The sequence below is a fragment of the Meles meles genome, chromosome 2 (assembly GCF_922984935.1).
Source record: "Meles meles chromosome 2, mMelMel3.1 paternal haplotype, whole genome shotgun sequence".
Lineage (NCBI taxonomy): Eukaryota > Metazoa > Chordata > Mammalia > Carnivora > Mustelidae > Meles > Meles meles.
This window is the reverse complement of record NC_060067.1, coordinates 120789313-120808778: the sequence shown is the minus strand read 5'-3', so window position 1 is coordinate 120808778 and position 19466 is coordinate 120789313. Positions and strand designations below refer to the sequence as shown.

At 42.3% G+C, this 19466-nt stretch overlaps 1 protein-coding gene across 2 annotated transcripts in view; it reads right to left on the bottom strand.

The window, feature by feature from the left end:
- Positions 1 to 19466, bottom strand: part of ABCG2 (ATP binding cassette subfamily G member 2 (Junior blood group)) — a 166817-nt gene that overhangs the window by 85309 nt on the left and 62042 nt on the right. Inside the window, exon 1 of one of the 2 annotated variants that reach the window (XM_045987984.1) lies at positions 36 to 156. The exons of the other annotated variant lie outside the window; for it this stretch is intronic. The gene's annotated coding sequence lies outside the window, so the exon portion shown is untranslated. Of the gene's footprint in view, positions 1 to 35; positions 157 to 19466 lie in introns of those variants that run through there. 2 annotated transcript variants of the gene reach the window in all.

Here is a 19466-nt window from a genome sequence, read left to right as displayed (position 1 = left end):
CGGAGTCCGCGCGCTCCCGCCTGGCCCGCACTCACATGCGCAGCTAGCGGCTCGGGAAGACGCCCGGCCGGGGGACAGTAACTGTCGGAGCGGCGGGCCAGGGCGGCCAAGAGGCGAGCGCCCGCAGCGCCGACGCGGTTATCCTCCCGCCGCAGGCTGGGAGAGCGCAGGGCGGCGGCTCCCTCGGGTCGGAGGAGAGGAGTAGCGCCGCCTGCCTGGCCGCGATAAAGCGCCCTATGTCCGCCGCTGAGGAACGCGCGGATGGGCGGCCAGGAAACGAAACCGGGCATTGGCTCGAGGGCCACCCTCTTGCGGGACCCAGGTCACGGAGCTGACGCTCCCGGAGCGCGCATGGACAAACCCCAAACTCCCGCCTTGCGGGGTCTGTACGAAAGGGACAGTGGTGATTAGCCCTGGTAATCACGGGACGCTACCGGGGCTGATGGATATGAGCTCGAACCTGGATGGATTTGCTCACGTGCCCCGCGCCCTAAACTCCGAGGGACGCTGACACCGAGGGTTTTGTTTTTTTTTTCCTATCAAACACGTTGCCCACCCCGAGAGCAAGTAGGTCTCTATAGAATGAGCTTCTAAGAAATTAATTAGGTGATTACTCCCCAAGACAATAACTTAAGGAATTGAATCTTAGACGGTGGGGGTGGTAGGGCGAGAGACGAGTTGAATGAAAATATTACTACGAAAGGTTTGAGTGTATTCTGCACACATTTTTTAAAAAGATTTTATTTATTTATTTATCAGAGAGAGAGAGCGAGCACAAGTAGGCAGAGTGGCAGGCAGAAGCAGAGAGAGAAGCAGGCTCCCCGCTGAGCAAAGGGCCCGATATGGGACTTGGTCTCAGGACTCTGGGATCATGACCTAATCCGAAGGCAGCGGCTTAACCACCTGAGCCACCCATGTGTACCGGCACACTCTTGTAATAAATACTTATCTGTAATACTGTTCGTGTGGGAAAGCTGGGAAGTGTGCATATTCAAGAAAAGGTTTGGTTAGGGCGCCTGGGTGGCTCAGTGGTTTAGGCCGCTGCCTTCGGCTCAGGTCATGATCTCAGGATCCTGGGATCGAGTCCCGCATCAGGCTCTCTGCTTGGCAGGGAGGCTGCTTCCCTCTCACTCTCTCTGCCTACTTGTGATCTCTCTCTGTCAAATAAATAAATAAAATCTTAAAAAAAAAAAAAAAGAAAAGGTTTGGTTATTAGGCTTTATGAGTGTTTATGACTTTCCCAAAATTTGCCTGTTGCAAATACCCTTGAAAATTAATACTTACATCTACTTTTTGGTTTGTGTTTACAAACAAAAATCAAATTATTTAAAGCAACACCAGGAATTAGAGTTAATTCTTTTTTTTTTTTTTTTAACTGTTAATTTTTAACCCGTTGCAGGAAATCTTTAGTCACAGGGCATCTGGCTGGCTTAGTTGGTGGAGTGTGTGACCCTTGATTTCAGGGTCGTGAGTTCAAGCCCTATGTTGGGTGTGGAGCCTACTTTAAAAAGGGTAAGTTTCAGGGGTGGCTCAGTGGGTTAAGCCTCTGCCTTCAGCTCAGGTCATGACCTCAGGGTCCTTGGATGGAGCCCCGCATCAGGGTCTGTGCTGGGCAGGGAGCCTGCTTCCCCCTCTCTCCCTGCCAGCTGCTCTGCATACTTGTGATCTCTCTCTCTCTGTCAAATAAACAAATTAAATCTTTTAAAAAAATAAATAAATAAATTTTAAAAGACACTTAAAGACCTGTACACAAATATATTTGTCATTTTAGGCCAGGACTGAGAAAAATTTTTCAGAGACGGCTCTTAATTACTGCTTGCAAAATTTAAAAACACCCACTAAAGAACAAAATTTTACTGATGTCAGTAAAGATTTTTTAAATTGCTAGCAAATTTTTTTTTTTTAAAGATTTTATTTATTTATTTGACAGAAATCACAACTAGGCAGAGAGGCAGGCAGAGAGAGAGAGAGAGAGGGAAGCAGGCTCGCTGCTGAGCAGAGAGCCTGATGCGGGACTCGATCCCAGGACCCTGAGATCATGACCTGAGCCGAAGGCAGCGGCTTAACCCACTGAGCCACCCAGGCGCCCCAAATTGCTAGCAAATTCTAAAGGCAATTCCAAGAGGGGACTTGTAAAAATGGGGAAAAAATATACATAAAATTGATAAAAAGCACATTTAGGAAAGAAACTGGACAATAGGTTGAATATAGTACTGTGTAATATGTAAAACAAAAACCAAAACCTTATGCATAGAAAATAGCTAGCAATACAAGAAAATGTTTTTTTCTGGGTTGTGACATTATGGTCCTTTTTTTTCCTTCTATTTTAGTGTAATTTTCTAAATTTTTTTAGTGCAGATATACAACTTTTATATTGGAAAAAAGAATCTTGTTTAAAAGTAAACCAGTAAGGGATACCTGGGTGGCTAGTCGGTTAAGCATCTGCCTTAGGCTCAAGTCATGATCCTGGGGCTGGAATCAAGTATCTGAGAGGGGCTCCTAGCTCAGCAGGGAGCCTGCTTCTCCCTCTGCCTACCACCCCCCCCATTTGTGTTATTCCCCCCAACACACAAATAAAACCTTTTTTAAAAAAGTAAATCAGGGGGCACCTGGGTGCCTCAGTGGGTTAAAGCCTCTGCCTTCAGCTCAGGTCATGATCTCAGGGTCCTGGGATCGAGCCCCACGCTGAGCAGAGAGCCTGCTTCACTTCCTCTCTCTGCCTGCCTCTTTGCCTACTTGTGATCTCTGTCAAATAAATAAAAATCTTTAAAAAAAGAAAGAAAGAGGGGCGCCTGGGTGGCTCAGTGGATTAAGCCGCTGCCTTCGGCTCAGGTCATGATCTCAGGGTCCTAGAATCGAGCCCCGCATCGGGCTCTCTGCTCCGCAGGGAGCCTGCTTCCTCCTCTCTCTGCCTGCCTCTCTGCCTACTTGTGATCTCTCTCTCTGTCAAGTAAATAAATAAAATCTTAAAAAAAAAAAAGAAAGAAAGTAAATCAGGGATGCCTGGGTGGCTCAGTTGGTTAAGCTGCTGCCTTCGGCTCAGGTCTTGATTCCAGGGTCATGATCCTAGGGTCCTGGGATCAAGTCCCACATGGGGCTCCTTGCTCGGCAGGGAGCCGCTTCTCTCGCTGCCTCTGCCTGCCTCTCTGCCTGCTTGTGTGTACTCTCTCTCTCTGGCAAATAAATAAAATCTTTAAAAAAAAAAGTTTAAAAAAGTATATCAATAAAATGCCAGTGTTTTAGTCAGTAAAAAATATATGACAATACCTAAAGACAGAACTTCACCTAAAATAGGGCTAAAAATCACTAAAAAAAATTTTCTACCCTATTTTTAGTAGAATTTTTAAAGGAGTTTGATTTTTTTTTCATATTGATAAATCAGGGTATATGCTCGCTAAAATTACATTAATTCCTATTCTCACTCTAATACTCGCTAAAGCTGGTCACTGCCATCAAATTCTGTTTGATAAATTCAGATTAGAGTCAGCCTTTCATGAATGCATTGCATTATTAAGAAATGTGTCATTATAGCTTGTAAGTTAGCATTTTATTTTGGGCTAATCATCTTCAAATGCCCTGTCTTCTCTTTTAGTGTTTGAGTGTTTTATGTCACAGAGTTTAGGGAAGGAGGAACATAAAGATGACCTTCCTCGGGCACCTGGGTGGCTGAGTGGGTTAAAACCTCTACCTTCGGCTCAGGTCATGATCCCAGGGTCCTGGGATTGAGCCCTGCATCGGGCTCACTGCTCACAGGAAACCTGCTTCCCCCTCTCTCTGCCTGCCTTTCTGCCTACTTGTGGTCTCTCTCTCTCTCTCAAATGAATAAATAAAGTCTTAAAAATAAAAAAGGTCACTTGTTCACCTGAGCTCTCACAAAAACTGAATAGAATAATAATTTTAATCTCTTCAAATCTGATAACAAATGGCAGTGTTTCAATTTACATCTCTTAGATTTAGTGAGAGTAAACTTTTTTTTTTTTTAAGATTTTATTTATTTATTTAACAGACAGAGATCACAAGTAGGCAGAGTCAGGCAGAGAGAGAGAGAGGGAAGCAGGCTCCCTGCTGAGCAGAGAGCCCGATGCGGGACTCGATCCCAGGACCCTGAGATCATGACCTGAGCCGAAGGCAGTGGCTTAACCCACTGAGCCACCCAGGCGCCCCGAGAGTAAACTTTCTTAATGCTTAATGATCATTTGTGGTTTATTTATAAATTTCCTATGTAAGGCCTTTTCCTATTTCTCTCTATGAATTTCTTAGGTTGCAGAACAAGGAAGCAGGAGACTGGTTCTCTGAAGAACAACGTTGATCTGCTGGGCGGTCTCCAAGCTAGTTGAAGTCACTGTCATATTTTACGAGCCTTCCAATCAAACCACAGAATTATCAAAAATAGGATTTCTTTACAATCTTAATGGAAAGCTCTAGAGCCATCTGGAGTCCACACCTGTGAAACACACGCTGAAGATCTCAAATGCACCCCTGGCAGGGGTGAGGTGTCGCCATGTGCTTTTGTAGGCGACAGGTATGGACAGACAAATAGGGAAGATGCCTCAGGGGAAGGGAGCGGACAGACTCATTCATGGAATCAATGAAGCCTCACTTCTTGAAAACTCCAAAAATAATGGGAAGTTTTTCTTTTCGGTGGGGAGGAGGGGGTGGTATTACACCTTTCCAATAATCACACCAGTGAGGGACTTGCCTGTGTGGTTTTAGCCAGGGTATTCATGTTTGGTGGAAAGTCAGCAACAGACACAGGCAAAGGCTACAAATTCGCTTAATGCTGATAAATAGTATGGCTTCTTATAAGAATGGCAACCAAAGCCAAATCAAAAACAGTATTCTCATTAAAGGAGCAAACCTCCTTGACTTGTAACTCCATGAAACAGTCACTCTACTATCAAAGCTCCCATAGAGACCAACGAGAAGCTCTCTTCCTCTTTCTCATAGTTTTAATACCTTCCTAGATTTTTCCCAGCTGTCCCGAGCTCTCGCTCTATTCTCCAGCCTGACCACCAAAGGCAAGTAGCTGGTAAGGACTCAGAACCTTCCTCAGCGCTTACTCTAAGTGGTGAATTTCTCAGGGTCAATTTTCCCCTTACAAATCCAGGTTTCAGACAGGGCCTGTTATGGACCTGGGGGTATTTGGGTTATGTATATAACATCTGTAATGGGTCCAGGTATATTTATTTTCACTTCTCCCAAATAAAAACCATTTAAAAAAAAAAAACAAAAAACAGTACAGGTGGCTGTAGGCCCTGTGTTCCCCCATGACTCTTTTCAGAGCCACTAGAGACCTTTGGTGAACTCCAGAAGAGAAAGATCAGCCTATAAAGGGCTTGAACGCTGAAGAGTAAGTGAAGGAGTAAAACAGGGTGTAGAGGGGCGCCTGGGTGGCTCAGTGGGTTAAAGCCTCTGCCTTCGGCTCAGGTCATGATCCCAGGGTTCTGGGATCGAGCCCCGCATCGGGCTCTCTGCTCTGCGGACAGCCTGCTTCCTCCTCTCTCTCTCTGCCTGCCTCTCTGCCTACTTGTGATCTTTGCTGTCAAATAAATAAATAAAATCTTTAAAAAAAAAAAAAAAAACAAAACAGGGTGTAGATAACTCTTACCAAAGGTTTCACTATAACAAGAAGGTAAGAGAAAGGAGCGTCTCTTAAAACTATCTTGGGGGGGCGGCGCCTGGGTGGCTCAGTGGGTTTAAGCCTCTGCCTTTGGCTCAGGTCTTGATCCCAGAGTACCAGGATGGAGCCCGGAATCAGGCTCTCTGCTCAGCAGGGAGCCTGCTTCCTCCCCTCTCTCTCTCTGCCTGCCTCTCTGCCTACCTGTGATCTCTCTGTGTCAAATAAAATTTTTTTAAAAATCTTTAAAAAAAAAATCTTGGGGTTCAAAGAGTATATTTCTTATTTGGTTAAGTTAGGCAGGCTGGAATATGTGTGCATGTCAAGAGGACAAGTCACAGAGAAGAAAAGGTAGTTAACTGGTATAATCAGGTCCCTTAAGAATGGAATGGAGGGGCGCCTGGGTGGCTCAGTGGATTAAGCCTCTGCCTTTGGCTCAGACCATGATCTCAGGGTCCTGGAATCGAGCCCCGCATCGGGCTCTCTGCTCAGCAGGGAGCCTGCTTCCTCCTCTCTCTCTGCCTGCGTCTCTGCCTGCGTCTCTGCCTGCGTCTCTGCCTACTTGTGATCTCTGTCAAATAAATAAAATCTTAAAAAAAAAAAAAAGAAGAAGAAGGGAATGGAAATGGAATCCAGAGGAATTAGCATTAGAAAAGGAATTTTTAAAAAAATTATGGCAGAAAAAAAAAATTAAATAAATAAATAAATAAATAAAAATTATGGCAGAAAGGAAGGGAGTGAGGACGAGTCCTCATGCAGATTAGTGTTTTAATAAGGGAAAGAAAGAAAATGGAAAGAAGTACACTTTCTCTCTGAAGCCGGAGGATCTGCTGAAGGTATCCTGTGAAAGCAAAGACAAGAGACTTAACCCTGGAATAGACCTCTATTTGCTTCCTATGGGTGCCATAACAAATTCCCACAATCTTAAGGGCTTAAGACAACAAAATGTGTTATTCTACATTTCCATAGGTCAGAAGTCCACACTGGGCCTGATGGGGCTAAAATCAAAGATGCCAGCAGGTCTGTATTCCTTTCTGGAACTTTTTCCAGATTTTAAAGGCCAGATGCATCCCTTGGCAAATGGTCCCCTTCCTCTAGCTTCCAAGCCAACAGCAGAGCATCACTATGACCTTGCTTCTGTTACCCTGTCTTTGTTCTGCTTCCCTCTTCTACTTTGAAAGCACTCTTGTGATTACTTTAGACACACTGGATAAGCCCTGATAATCTTTCTACCTTAAAGTCATTTCATTAGCAGCCTTAATTTCATTGTCAAACTTAATTCTCCTTTGGCAGGCAAACTAACACATTTACCTTCTGACTATTAGAACATGACATCTGGGTTGCCTGGGTGGCTCAGTTGTTAAGTGTCTGCCTTACGCTCAGGTCATGAGCCTGGGGTCCTGGGATCGAGTCCTGCATTGGGCTCCCCGCTCGGGCTCCAGGGAGCCTGCTTCTCCCTCTGCCTGCCTCTCCCCCTGCTTGTGCTCTCTCTTGGTCTCTCTCTCTCTCTCTCTCTGACAAATAAATAAATAAAATCTTAAAAAAAAAAAAAGGACATGACATCTTTGGGAGACCATTATTGTGCCTACTCTGCAAGGCCCTAAAAAAAGAGGATGCTAATACCTAATGTGGAAATGTTGGGGTTCAGAGCCAGAGGCCAAGAAAGAATTCTTGAGATGTCTTGGGTGCAAGAAGGTATTTTTATTAAGGCCCGGGGACAGGAGCTATGGGCAGAAAGGACTGCCAAGGGATTGTGAGGAACAATTGATTATATACTATGGAATTGGGAGAGGTAAAGCTAGGGGAAGTTTGCAAAAGGATTTTCATGCACTGAAGGATTTTAATGCAGACTCACAGAATCCTGGAGGCCTAGCTATTGTCAAGCTAAGGTGGTTTTTCTGTCTAGCAAGGCATTCACATGGGAGTTCCTGGAGGACTGTTGTACTCGGCCTGCCCCAAGTATTTCTCAGTGGGCTACAGGTTATAAGAAAATTTGATTTTACCCACATTTCTTTTTGCCTTTGTTCCCCACATCACCACCCAGCCCCACAGAGTTGGTATGAATATTATTTTAAACTGAACACATTTGAGAGACAACTGATGCTGAAAGCAGCCTTCTTGGAGTTTCCCTTATTTGACTAAAGGCAAGGCCTTCGGAGAGTAAACCCCATAAATCCCTTCTCCCGGGAGCTTCGCTGCCAGGAAAAAGACCAACCATTCACACCTGGATAAGAAATTGCATAAACAAGCACTATCACAAAAGGTCATACTTTCATTTGTTTCTCTAAAAGCCCATTAGTCTTTCCTAAAAGTCCTTTGTTATCCAGTGGAAGTACTCTTCCCTGCCCTCCTCTGCCCCAGTTTAGTTGGTATCTAAACCTCACAAACCTTATCTTTTCTACTTTAATCTGTTGTCAGGTAACTTTCAAGCTCCTCCCCCACCCCAGGGGATCTGAATAGGTGGAGGGAAAATTTGTCCCCCCATTAGTAGTAAGGGACCTGGAGGGAGTGCACAGCAACATCAGGGACCCCTAAGACTGAATTCTACAAATGTAGCAGGATCAAAACCACAAGTGGGCATGGCTTTCCCATTCACAAAGCATTCCCATTCATAAAGAGAGAGAGGTTAGAAGATCGAATAAATTTGAAAACATGGTTTGGCCAGGTGGCTAAGGCACAGAAAAATGGAGTAAGGACTTCAGTGTGCGAAATGATTCATCATAGTGAATAGTGAAGCCAGGAAAAGACAGGTCGAAAGGGAACCTATGGTGGGGGGGTGGGCAGGCTGAGGAGTTGAAACATGAGGGTGTGGTCACTGAACAGGAAATGGCATTTAAGGCTGGCAGTCCAGGTTTGACAAGGTCGCAGGGTTTAGACAGGACACTAGGATTAGGGAGGTGGAAGAGACGTGCACTTGTCTTCTACCAATTTAAGCATTTTTTTTAAAAAGATTTTATTTATTTGACAGACAGAGATCACAAGTAGGCAGAGAGGTAGCAGGGGGTGGGGGGAAGCAGGCTCCCTGCTGAGCAGAGAGTCTGATGCGGGGCTCAATCCCAAGACCCTGAGATCATGACCTGAGCCGAAGGCAGAGGCTTAACCCACTGAGCCACCCAGGCGCCCCAAATTTAAGCATCTTAACAGTCATTTATTATCTCAAAATTCTGGAAATCAGGAATCTAGGCTAGGCTCTGCTCTGTGTATCATGGGGCCAAATCAAAATGTCAGCCAAGTGAGTTCCTACCTGAAGGAAGGCTCTTCTCAGAAGAGTAAGTTGCTAAGGTCAGGTTATTGGCAGAATCCAGTTCTTTGCTGCTTTAGGAATGAGGTCCCTGTTTCCTTGCCATCAACCATCTCCTCCAGGCTGCCCACATTCCTTCTTATGTGACTCCCTTCATCTTTAAAGTAGGTCTTCTCAAACTTCAAATCTCAGACTTCCACTTCTATCTTTTAAAGGGTTTGTGTAATTAAATCAGGCACACCTTGATAATCTCACTACTTTAGACTCAACTGATTTGGGACTTTAATTACAACTTCAAAATTCCTCAGAGTAGAACCTAGAATGGTATCTGGTTAAATAACCAGTAAATAAACTGGAATCCTGCGGTTTACGGGAGAAAGGAATCTTTAAAAGTCTGCCTATCCTCAATGTGAGGTTGAGAAGATCAAAGAGCACAGAAGCCAGGGTGAGGGGGCTGATCATCTAAATAAACACAGAATTGGGGGCACCTGCTAGCTCAGTTGGTGGAGCATGCAACTCTTAATCTCAGGGTCGTGAGTTTGAGCCCCATGTTGGGTGTAGACATTACTTCTTGAAAACAAAATCTTTAAAATAAATAAATAGGGGCGCCTGGGTGGCACAGTCAGTTAAACTCCCAACTCTTGGTTTCAGCTCAGGTCATGATCTCAGGGTCCTGAGATAAAGTCCTGCATCAGGCTCCACACTCAGTGCGGAATGTGCCTCAGATTCTCTCTCCCGCTCTCTCTGACCCACCCTGCCCTACTCGCGTGTGCTCTCAAATAAATAAGCACAGACTTTGACAAGGTAGTGACTGTCTTAGAGAGAAGGGAAAGGCCTAAACCAGTTCTCAAAGTCTTGAAGTCATGGAGAAGAGAACGGAAGGAGGCATTAATACAGAACAAGACTCTGTGTGTATGTGTGTGTGTGTGTGTGTTGGGGGGCTAGAGGTGTTAAGAGCCCAAATGTGGAGCCAAACTACCTGGGTTCTTATACTTTGCTTTATATAGCAGACAAGCGACCAAACAAGAAATAATTCATTTGGGTATAAAGTTCACAGAGGTAACCAAGCCCTAAAAAATGAGCAGCAAGGGAAAAAATATGCATGATTAGGTACTGATAATGAACCTTCAGGGTCAGGAAGTGGGATAGAGGATGTAGCATTTGTCCCTGAAAAACATGCTAAAAGGTTAAATGTTGAGAGTTCGTAGGATGCCTGGGTGGCACAGTTGGTTAAGCATCCAGCTCTTGATTTCGGCTCAGGTCGTCATCTTGGGGTTTTGGGATCAAGCCCCACGTCCTCCATGCTCAGCACAGAGTCTGCTTGAGATTCTCTCTTCCCTCTCTCTCTCCCTCTGCCTCTGCCTCTTTGGCTCATGCTGTCCCTCTCTCTTTCTCTAAAATAAATAAATAAAATCTTTTTTTTAAATGTTGAAAAGGCAGCAACTAGATTTCACATATCCATAAAATCCTTTGCTTAAGTAAGCTTTCTAATTGAAGTATAACACGCACCCCGAATAAGCATGGAAAATCTCGGTAAACAGCTTGATGTCAGTTACAAAGTGAAAACACCTGTATATCTGCCACCTAGATCAAATATATGTCTGTTATATGTCAGTTATATCTCTACAAAAACAACAAAAAACAAATAAAACTCATACGTAGTGTTAGAAGTCAAAAGAGTAGTTACCTTGGAAGGGACGATGACTCAGGTGGAGCATGGAGACGTGGGGGTGTTGATAATAAACCAACAAATGTGTGTGTATATATATATGGATATATGTGTGTTTGATGTGGGCAGCAGATATATAGGTATATATATTCACTTTATAACTATACATTAAGCTGTTTACATCTAAGCTGTAGATGTTCTGTACTTATTCTGGATCTATGTTACACTCCAATTAAAAAGTTTACTTAGAGGTGCCTGGGTGACTCAGTCAGTTAAGCATCTGCCTTTGGCTTAGGTCATGATCTCAGAGTCCTGGGATCGAGTCCCTTATCAAGCTTCTTGCTTGGCAGGGAGCCTGCCTCTTCCTCTGCCTGCTGTTCCCCCTGTTTGTGTTCCCTCTCTCTCTGACAAATCAATAAATAAAAATCTTAAAAAAAGAAAAATAGTTTACTAAAACATGGGATGCCTGGCTGGCTCAGTCAGTAGAGCATGTGACTCTTGATCTCAGGGTTGCAAGTTCAAGCCCCACACTGGGTGGAGAGATTACTTAAATAAGTAAATAACATTTTAAAAAACATTCAGTTAAACAAAAGACTTTATGGATATATGAGGAATAGAAGGATAGAGAAATGCCAGATTAAAACAAGTTAATTAAGTAGATTTCATCATTGCAGAACATGTATACAACATTTACTCATGGAACCTATTTGCCAAGAAGCATCTCCAAGATTGTATTCTCTGGAACATACTAAAAGATATACAGGAGAATCTTCTGGGACCAAAGTGTGGATGTCTCGAAAGCCAAGCAAAGGACTTTAAACTTATCTTGAGAGTGAGAAATTAATGAAAGTTTAGTATAAAGGGATGACATTGTCAAAACAGTGTTAAAAAGATTGATCTGTCCAGATATAGAATGGATGGGGCTTATGGCAGAAATCAGTTTGGAAGTGAACCAAAAAACCACTAAGCTAGAACAAAGGTGGAAAAAATTTTGAGGGAAAGGGCATGAGGGAAACATTGTGAAGGAGGACTTTAGAGTACCTGGTAACTGATAGAATATTGAAGGTAAAAGACATAGGAGTTAGAGCTGACTTCCAGACCCGAACCTGAGAAGCTGAAGACCTTATGGTGTCAGTAATGGAAATTGTGAGAAAGTAATGCCCTCCCTGTTTGGGTATGTCCTAAACATTGCCTCTCTCAGAGTCTTGAACACAATAGGTAACTGATAAAAATTTATCGACTTAATAATAAAAGCAAGTTTACCATATGCAACTCAGGGGCCTCTCCACCCTTACCTGAAGTTGCCAGGCTGTAAAAATGGAAGAGGGTTTCATCAGTGCCTGACCCCTTTCACATGATACATTATTGACTACTGTAAACACTTTATTGCCTGCAGAGGGAACGATTTGTTCTTGGTTGTGAATGAAGTCAAAGTGTAATGAGCATTAAATGACTCATGATTCATTACACTTAGAATTTTTTCACATCTGCGGGTCATGCTTAATATTATCATAGATGATGTCAGCAAAGCCAAACATGTGTAACTTCGCCCATAACCCTTATTAGAGCAGGAAACATACACCCATTATTCTATGTGTAACAAAGTCATAGCCGATCTAGATGGACCCAAGTTTTATCTCACCTTGAGAGTTTTTGCTATTTGACCCTTTTGTGTCTCAATGTCTTTCTTCATATTAGGGGTGATAATATCCATGTTACAAGGTTAAATAAAGATAAAAATAAAATCATGTGTATTTGGAAAATTTTTTACCCAATGCCAAGCATAACAGCTAATATTTATTAAGTACCTGCTACTTGCTGGGGATTGTTCTCAGTGCCTTTAAGTTTTGTGAGGGTTATTGTTTTTGTTTTTTTTTAAACCTTGTGGTATCTTCATAACAATACCCTTAGGTGGATTCTATTAAAATCTCTGCGTTGCAGACAAAACTGAAGCATAATGAGATTAAGCAATTTACTCCAGGTGATAAAGCTAGTAAACAACTTCGGCTCACATTTTGGCTCTACATTAGAGCTGATATAAGAAACAATTACACCATTATTTCCTATAGAAACTGCTAAGAAGGGGCACCTGGGTGGCTTTGTGGGTTGAGCCTCTGCCTTCGGCTGGGGTCGTGATCTCAGGGTCCTGGGATCCAGACCCACATTGGGCTCTCTGCACAACGGAGGTCCTGCTTCCCCCTCTCTCTGCCTGCCTCTCTGCCTGCTTGTGATCTCTGTCGAATAAATAAATAAAAATCTTAAAAAAAAAAAACTGCTAAGAAAAAAAATTTGGACAAAGAAGGTAGAATGAATTTGCTCACTCTTCAAAATCCCCCTGAGCCACGCTTATCAACATAAAAGAAGAAAAACAAGAAAGTCTAGGCTGTTGCAAATCCAAAATAGAGATCTCCATGAAAGAAACCCCAAATGGTAAGAACTGTACTAAAGCTTGCAGGTTGAGGGACTTAGGTCTAGAAGCAGGGAATGGTGGTAAGGAGTTTGGTCAATGGAATTCAAACCACACAAAGCAGAAGACCAGAGTCAGGCTCACTGTCTGAAGCCCAAGGCCCAGATGAGGGTGGCCACTTCAAAAAGGGTGGAGGTGGTGAGAGACAGGGCTGTTCAGCTCTGCCTGGGGATGTGTGGCTGTGTTGTGTGAGGGGGATACTTAGGCAGAGACACAGCATGTAAGGACCTATTTTAGCCAGAGCACTTCCATCTGTTAAACAATAACCTTAAACAATAACCTTGTTGTTTAACCCTTAAACTGTCCCTGTCCCCCTTCCCCCAGGGGACTTACTTAAAAACAAGCCCGGGAAACCAGCCCCAGGTAACAAAGCCCAAATACAAGGGTGGGTCAGGCCAGGTGGAGACATCCGATCAGCGGGAGGATGCATACTGTCTCCCTAGTTACCAAGGAGTTGGACCCCGCCCTTTGGGGGGCCTTTTGGGCGCAAATTCTGACCAAGGTGATAGACTAGGTCAAATGTCTACTAGGGTAAATCGTAATTCAGTTGGTCACCTAGCATGATGGTGCAGCTTTCTCTGTGTGTTACAACTTCATTGGCCATCTGTGCATGGCCAGGCCCAACCGCATGGCCTTTGCCCTTAAAAGCTAGTCCGTAAAGCAGAGAGAGGTCGCCCTCTCTGTAAGAGGCACGGCCCTGGCCTGTCGGTTTGATTCTTGATGCTTGGCGCGAAATAAAGCTTTGCTTGACTTTCGCTTTGTATCAGTCTCGCTCCTTTAATCATGGACCCATTATTGGGGGACCTAACACAGCACATTGGTGGGGAAGCTCCTCCAGCCCACCTTGCCTCCCTAGTGCCTCTTAGAGGTCTCTGCATCTCCCCACGGTAAAGGGGGCAGTAGACACTGCGAGCCACTGAAGTGGCCCTTTGGCTGGGAAGTGCTTGGTCTCACCGGCTGCCTCTGGGAAGGTCTTCAACACTACTGGATAAGCTCTGTGCTTCTCCCGCTCCCTGCTCAGTAATAGGGCTTCCCTAAATTACATTTGTCCTCGACAGAAGTGTGTGAGATTCAAGCTACTATCCTGGCCTTCCCAAACTCAGCAATTTATGAGTGATTTTGGGGGTGCCTGGGTAGCTCAGTCAGTTAAGTTCTGCCTTCAGTTCAGGTTGTGATCGCAGGGTCCTGGGTTCCAACCCCACATCGGGATCCTGCCTCGGCTGGGAGTCTGCTTCTCCCTCTGTCTGCCCCTCCCCCTGATTTTGTGGGCATACTCTCTCTCTCCCCGTCTCTGTCAAGTCAATAAAATCTTAAAAAAAAAAAAAAAGAACTGATAATGAATAAAATCATGTTAATCCTACAAAAACAGTCACTACTAAGCTATGGCTAAGGCTGCTCCATTTATAGGAAACAGGAAGACACATGTACATGCTGATGGGCCTTTTTTCTACTCCTCCACGTCTCTTAGTCTTCACATATTTTCCACATCTTCATCTCTCTGTGTTGCATCTTAGATAATTTCTTCACAGATACATCTTCTCGATTCTCTGTACAATTGTATTTATCTTCTATCCAAATTCTTAACTTCAATGATTAGGGATCCTTTTCATTTCTAAAAGTAATATTTTGTTCTTCTTCAAACTAGCCTAATCATTTGATAGTCTCCTACTCCTATTCATGTTTTACATTTTTCAGCACTTCAAGCAGAATTATTTTTCATTTTAATTCTGATAATTATAATCTCTGAAGTCTTTGTGGTTCTGGTTCTGTTACCTATGGCTTGCTCACTGATGTTCGTTTTCTAATTTTTTAAGTTTTTTGGGCACTCTACCTGTAGGAATTTTTTGAGGCCTAGTTGAGTGTACATTCATCTGGAAAAGTCTGGATTTCCTTCTCTCAGACATCTGGGGATATTACCCATCCTCATAATTACATTATAGGTGCATGTTTTTGGATCAGGTAAAGAATATAGATTCAGCTCTTAAGTAGCTTAAATTACTACAAATTCTCAGGGGACTTTTTTTTTCCTTCTTTTTAAAATGTCCATTCATAGTGTAGGCCAAGATAGCAATGTTTTCTTGTGGCCTGCCTTTGGAGGGTGGGTTTCTTTTCTAGTTTGACCTTTCTGAAGGTATACTTCTCCTAGGTCTAGGCATTATGCTTCCATTTTATGCGAACTCAAAGCTTTGGCCCTATCCCCTCTGTGCAATGCAGTTCAGGTCACAAAGACTACTGTATACCTCAGATACCCAGGGGCTTCAGGAATTAGCTTACCTGCTTGGTCTTTGCTCCATTACTGAAGCTAGTGGACTTAATCATTTAAAAAGTTTTTTGTTTTTTTTTTAAGATTTTATTTATTTATTTGACAGAGAGAGATCACGAGTAGACAGAGAGGCAGGCAGAGACAGAGTGGAGGAAGCAGGCTCCCTGCCGAGCAGAGAGCCTGATGCGGGGCTCGATCCCAGGACCCTGAGATCATGACCTGAGCCGAAGGCAGCGGCTTAACCCACTGAGCCACCCAGGCGCCCCTCACAAATTTTTTTTTTGAAGAATGCTTTCAAGTTTGTATTTATTTATTTGAGAAAGCGAGCACAAGTGGGGGGACAGAGGGAGAGGGAGAAGCAGACTGCCCACTGAGCAGGGACCCTAACGCGGGGCTCCGATCCCAGGACCCTGAGATCATGACCTGAGCTGAAGGCAGATGCTCAACTGACTGAGCCACCCAGCTACCCTCCCACAAATTATTTTGAAACAAATTTCAGAAAGCAAATAATTTTATTCATAAATATTATCATATGTATTTCATAAATATTTTCATAATGCTCTCCCCACACACATAGAGGATGTTTAGAAATGTCCAGTAGCCTTTTTGTGGTCATGTTTGAGGGTTGTTATTGTCATTTAAAGGTCATGAGCCAAGGATGAAAAGCGTCCCGTAAAATAAGCAACAGTGTCAAATCCAAGAAATCATTGCCAAATCCAATATCATAATGACTTTCACCTATGTTTTCTTCCAAGGATTTTGCAATTTTAGCTCTTATCTTTAGGTCTGTGATCCATTTTGAGTGTTTTCTATCCATGGTGTAAGGAAAAGATCCAAGTTTATTCTTTTGCATGTGAATATACAGTTTTCCCAATACCATTTCTTTTTTTTTTTTAAGATTTTATTTATTTATTTGACAGATAGAGATCACAAGTAGGGAGAGAGCCAGGCATAGAGAGAGAGAGAGGAGGAAGCAGGCTCCCTGCCAAGCAGAGAGCCCGATGCGGGGCTCGATCCCAGGACACTGGGATCACGACCTGAGCGAAAGGCAGAGGCTTAACCCACTGAGCCACCCAGGTGCCCCCCAATACCATTTCTTGAAAATACTATCTTTTTCCCATTAAATGACCTTTATTCCCTTGTTGAAAATTGAGCATATAGGCATGGAGTTATTTTGGAGCTTTTAATTCTATTCCATTGGTCTATATGCCTGTCCTTATGCCAGTACCACACTGTTGTGATTATACTGGCTTGGAAGTAAGTTTTGGAATCAGAAAGTGTGAGACTTCTAACTTGATCTTCATTTTCAAGAGTATTTTGGCTAGTCCCTTGAGATTCAGATGCATTTTTGGGATCGGTTTTTCTGTTTCTGCAAAAAATGCCATTGGGATTTTGATAATTACACCCAATCTGTAAATCATTTTGGGTAGCACTGTCATCTTAACAATATTAAATATTCCAATCCATGGACACAGGATGTCTTTTCATTTATGTATGTTTTCTTTAATTTCTTTCAGCAATATTTTGTAGTTTTCAGTGTACAAGTCTTTCACCTTCTTGGTTAAATTTACCGCTAAGTATTTTATTGTTTTTTATGCTATTGTAAACATAATTGTTTTCTTAATTTTCTTTTCAGATTTTCATTGATGTGGTATAGAAAAGCCAGTGATTTCTGCAGGTTGATTTTGTAGCTGCAACTTTGTTGAATTCGTTCATTAACTCTAAAAAAATTTTTTTTGTGTGGAATCTTTTGGGTTTTCTATGTATAAGATCCTACTATCAGGAGCCTATGTGGTCAGTCGGTTAAGCATCCAGCTCTGATTTCAGCTCAGGTCATGATCTCAAGGTTGTAAGATTGAGCCCCATGACATTCTCTCTGCTGAGAGTAGAACCTGCTTGGGATTCTCTCTGTCTCTCTCCCTCTACCCCCCCCCCCACACCCCCATGTGTGCACATTCTTTCTCTCTTCTGGGTAAAGAAAGAAAGAAAGAAAGAAAGAAAGAAAGAAAGAAAGAAAAGATCATAATATCTGAATAGAGATAATTTATTTACTTGCCAATTTGGATGCATTTCTTTCTCTTGCCTAATTGCTCTGGCTAGAATTTCCAATACCGTGTTGAATAGAAGTGGAAAAGGGAGGCATCTTTGTCTTGTATCTGATTTTTAAGGGTGAAGTTTTCAGTCTTTCACCACTAAGTATGATGTTAGCTGTGAATCTTTCATATATGGCCTCTATCATGTTAAGGAAGTTTCCTTCTATTCCTAGCTTATTGAGTATTTTTTTTTTTATCATAAAAGGGTGTTGATTTTGTAAAGTATCTTTACAAAGATACATTGTGTATATCTTTGCTACATGAGATTATCCTGTAATTTTTTTCCCTTCATTCTAATAACGTGGTATAGTGCATTGATTGCCTTTCATAAATTGAACCATCCTCACACTTCAGGGTTAAATCCCACCTGTCATGGTTTATAATCCTTTTAATAAGTTGCTAAATTTGATTTGCTAGTATTATGTTAAGAATTTTTGCATCTTTATTCACAAAGGATAGTAGCCTACATTTCCTTTTTTCTTATAGTGTCTTTATGTAGTTTTGGTATCAGGGAATGCTGACTTCACAGAATAAGTTAGGAAGTATTCCTTTTTCTTTAATTTTTTGGAGAGTTTGAGAAGGATTGGTGTTGGTTCTTTAAATATTTGGTAGAATCTACCTGTGAAGCCACTTGGTCCATTGCTTTTCTTTGTTGGGAGGTTTTTATTACTGTTTCAATCTCCTTGCCAGTTGGTCTATTCGGGTTCTCTATTTCTTTTTTTCCTTTTAAGATTTTATTTATTTGTTTGTTTGTTTATTATTCTGTTTTTATTTATTGATTTTTTTTTTTTTTTTTTTTTGGTGGGCAGCAAAGCCAAGTTTGTTGAACAATAGTACAAAGCTCCTGAAGAAGAAGGGGACCCAAGAGGGTTGCCTTAAGATTTTATTTTTAAGTAGTCTCTACAACCAACATGGGGCTCAAACTTACGACTCCGAGATCAAGAGTAACATAGACCATCAACTGAGCCAGCCAAGTGCCTCAGCTTTTCGATTTCTTCATGAGTTCATTTGGCAGATTGTATGTTTCTGGGAATTTGTCCCTCTTAATTAGGTTACCTAATTTGTTGATGGACGACTGTTTATAGTTTTCTTTTATAACATGTTTATTTCTGTAAAATCAGTAGTAATGTCTCAACTGTTGTTAGTAATTTGAGTCTTCTCTCCTTGTTCTTAGTCAATGTAGCTATAGGACTGTCAGTTTTGTTGATCTGTTCAAAGAAACAATTTTTTATTTCATGGTATTATTTTAAACTTATAAATATACGTACTTATAAAATATGTCCATGATTTTATAAATGCTTCCGTAAGTATTTTCCTTAGAAGATTGTGAATTACATTTTAAAGTCAGTTTCTAGTTTTTTAATAGGTACTTAGTAAATTCACTGTTAAATGAACAAATGAGGTTAGTTTAATGAGGTATACAAAAAACAAATGTAGGGGCACCTGGGTGGCTCAGTGGGTTGAAGCCTCTGCCTTCAGCTCAGGTTATGATCCCAGGATCCTGGGTTCGAGCCCCGCATCGGGCTCTCTGTCTTGGCAGGGAGCCTGCTTCCTCCTCTCTCTCTGTCTGCCTCTCTGCCTGCTTGTGATCTCTGTCTGTCAAATAAATAAATAAAATGTTTAAAAAAAAAAGAAATGTATATAAATCATAAATGCAAAGGAAGCAGGGGGTGGTTTGAGGGAAATGTGCAAAGTTCACCCTTACACACTGAAAACAATCCAATTCCCTTAACAGCAAGAGTTTTTTTGTTGTTGCTGCTGTTATTTAAAACAAAAATCCTTGCAGTGGACTTCTATTATTAAAGCCCGGGTTTCTGCAGAGTTCAGTTCTTCCTCACTTCTCTTTGATGTTTAAATTGCTTTATCACGAGCCAGCCAATAAAACCCCAATCTTATCAGGAAATAATGACTTTCTCTCTTTGTTCTGTTGCCTTACCTGAACTTGATGACTCCCGATGGTTTTGTTTTTCTTCAATTTAAGCTCTGCCTCCAGTGCTCCAAAAACCTCTATGCAACTAAGTCATTGAGTTCATTTACAGAATTAAAAGGTGTCTGGTTGTAAAGTTGTAAAGTCCCTTTGACTCAGCTGGAGATCAGTTACTCAGCTTGCTCACTA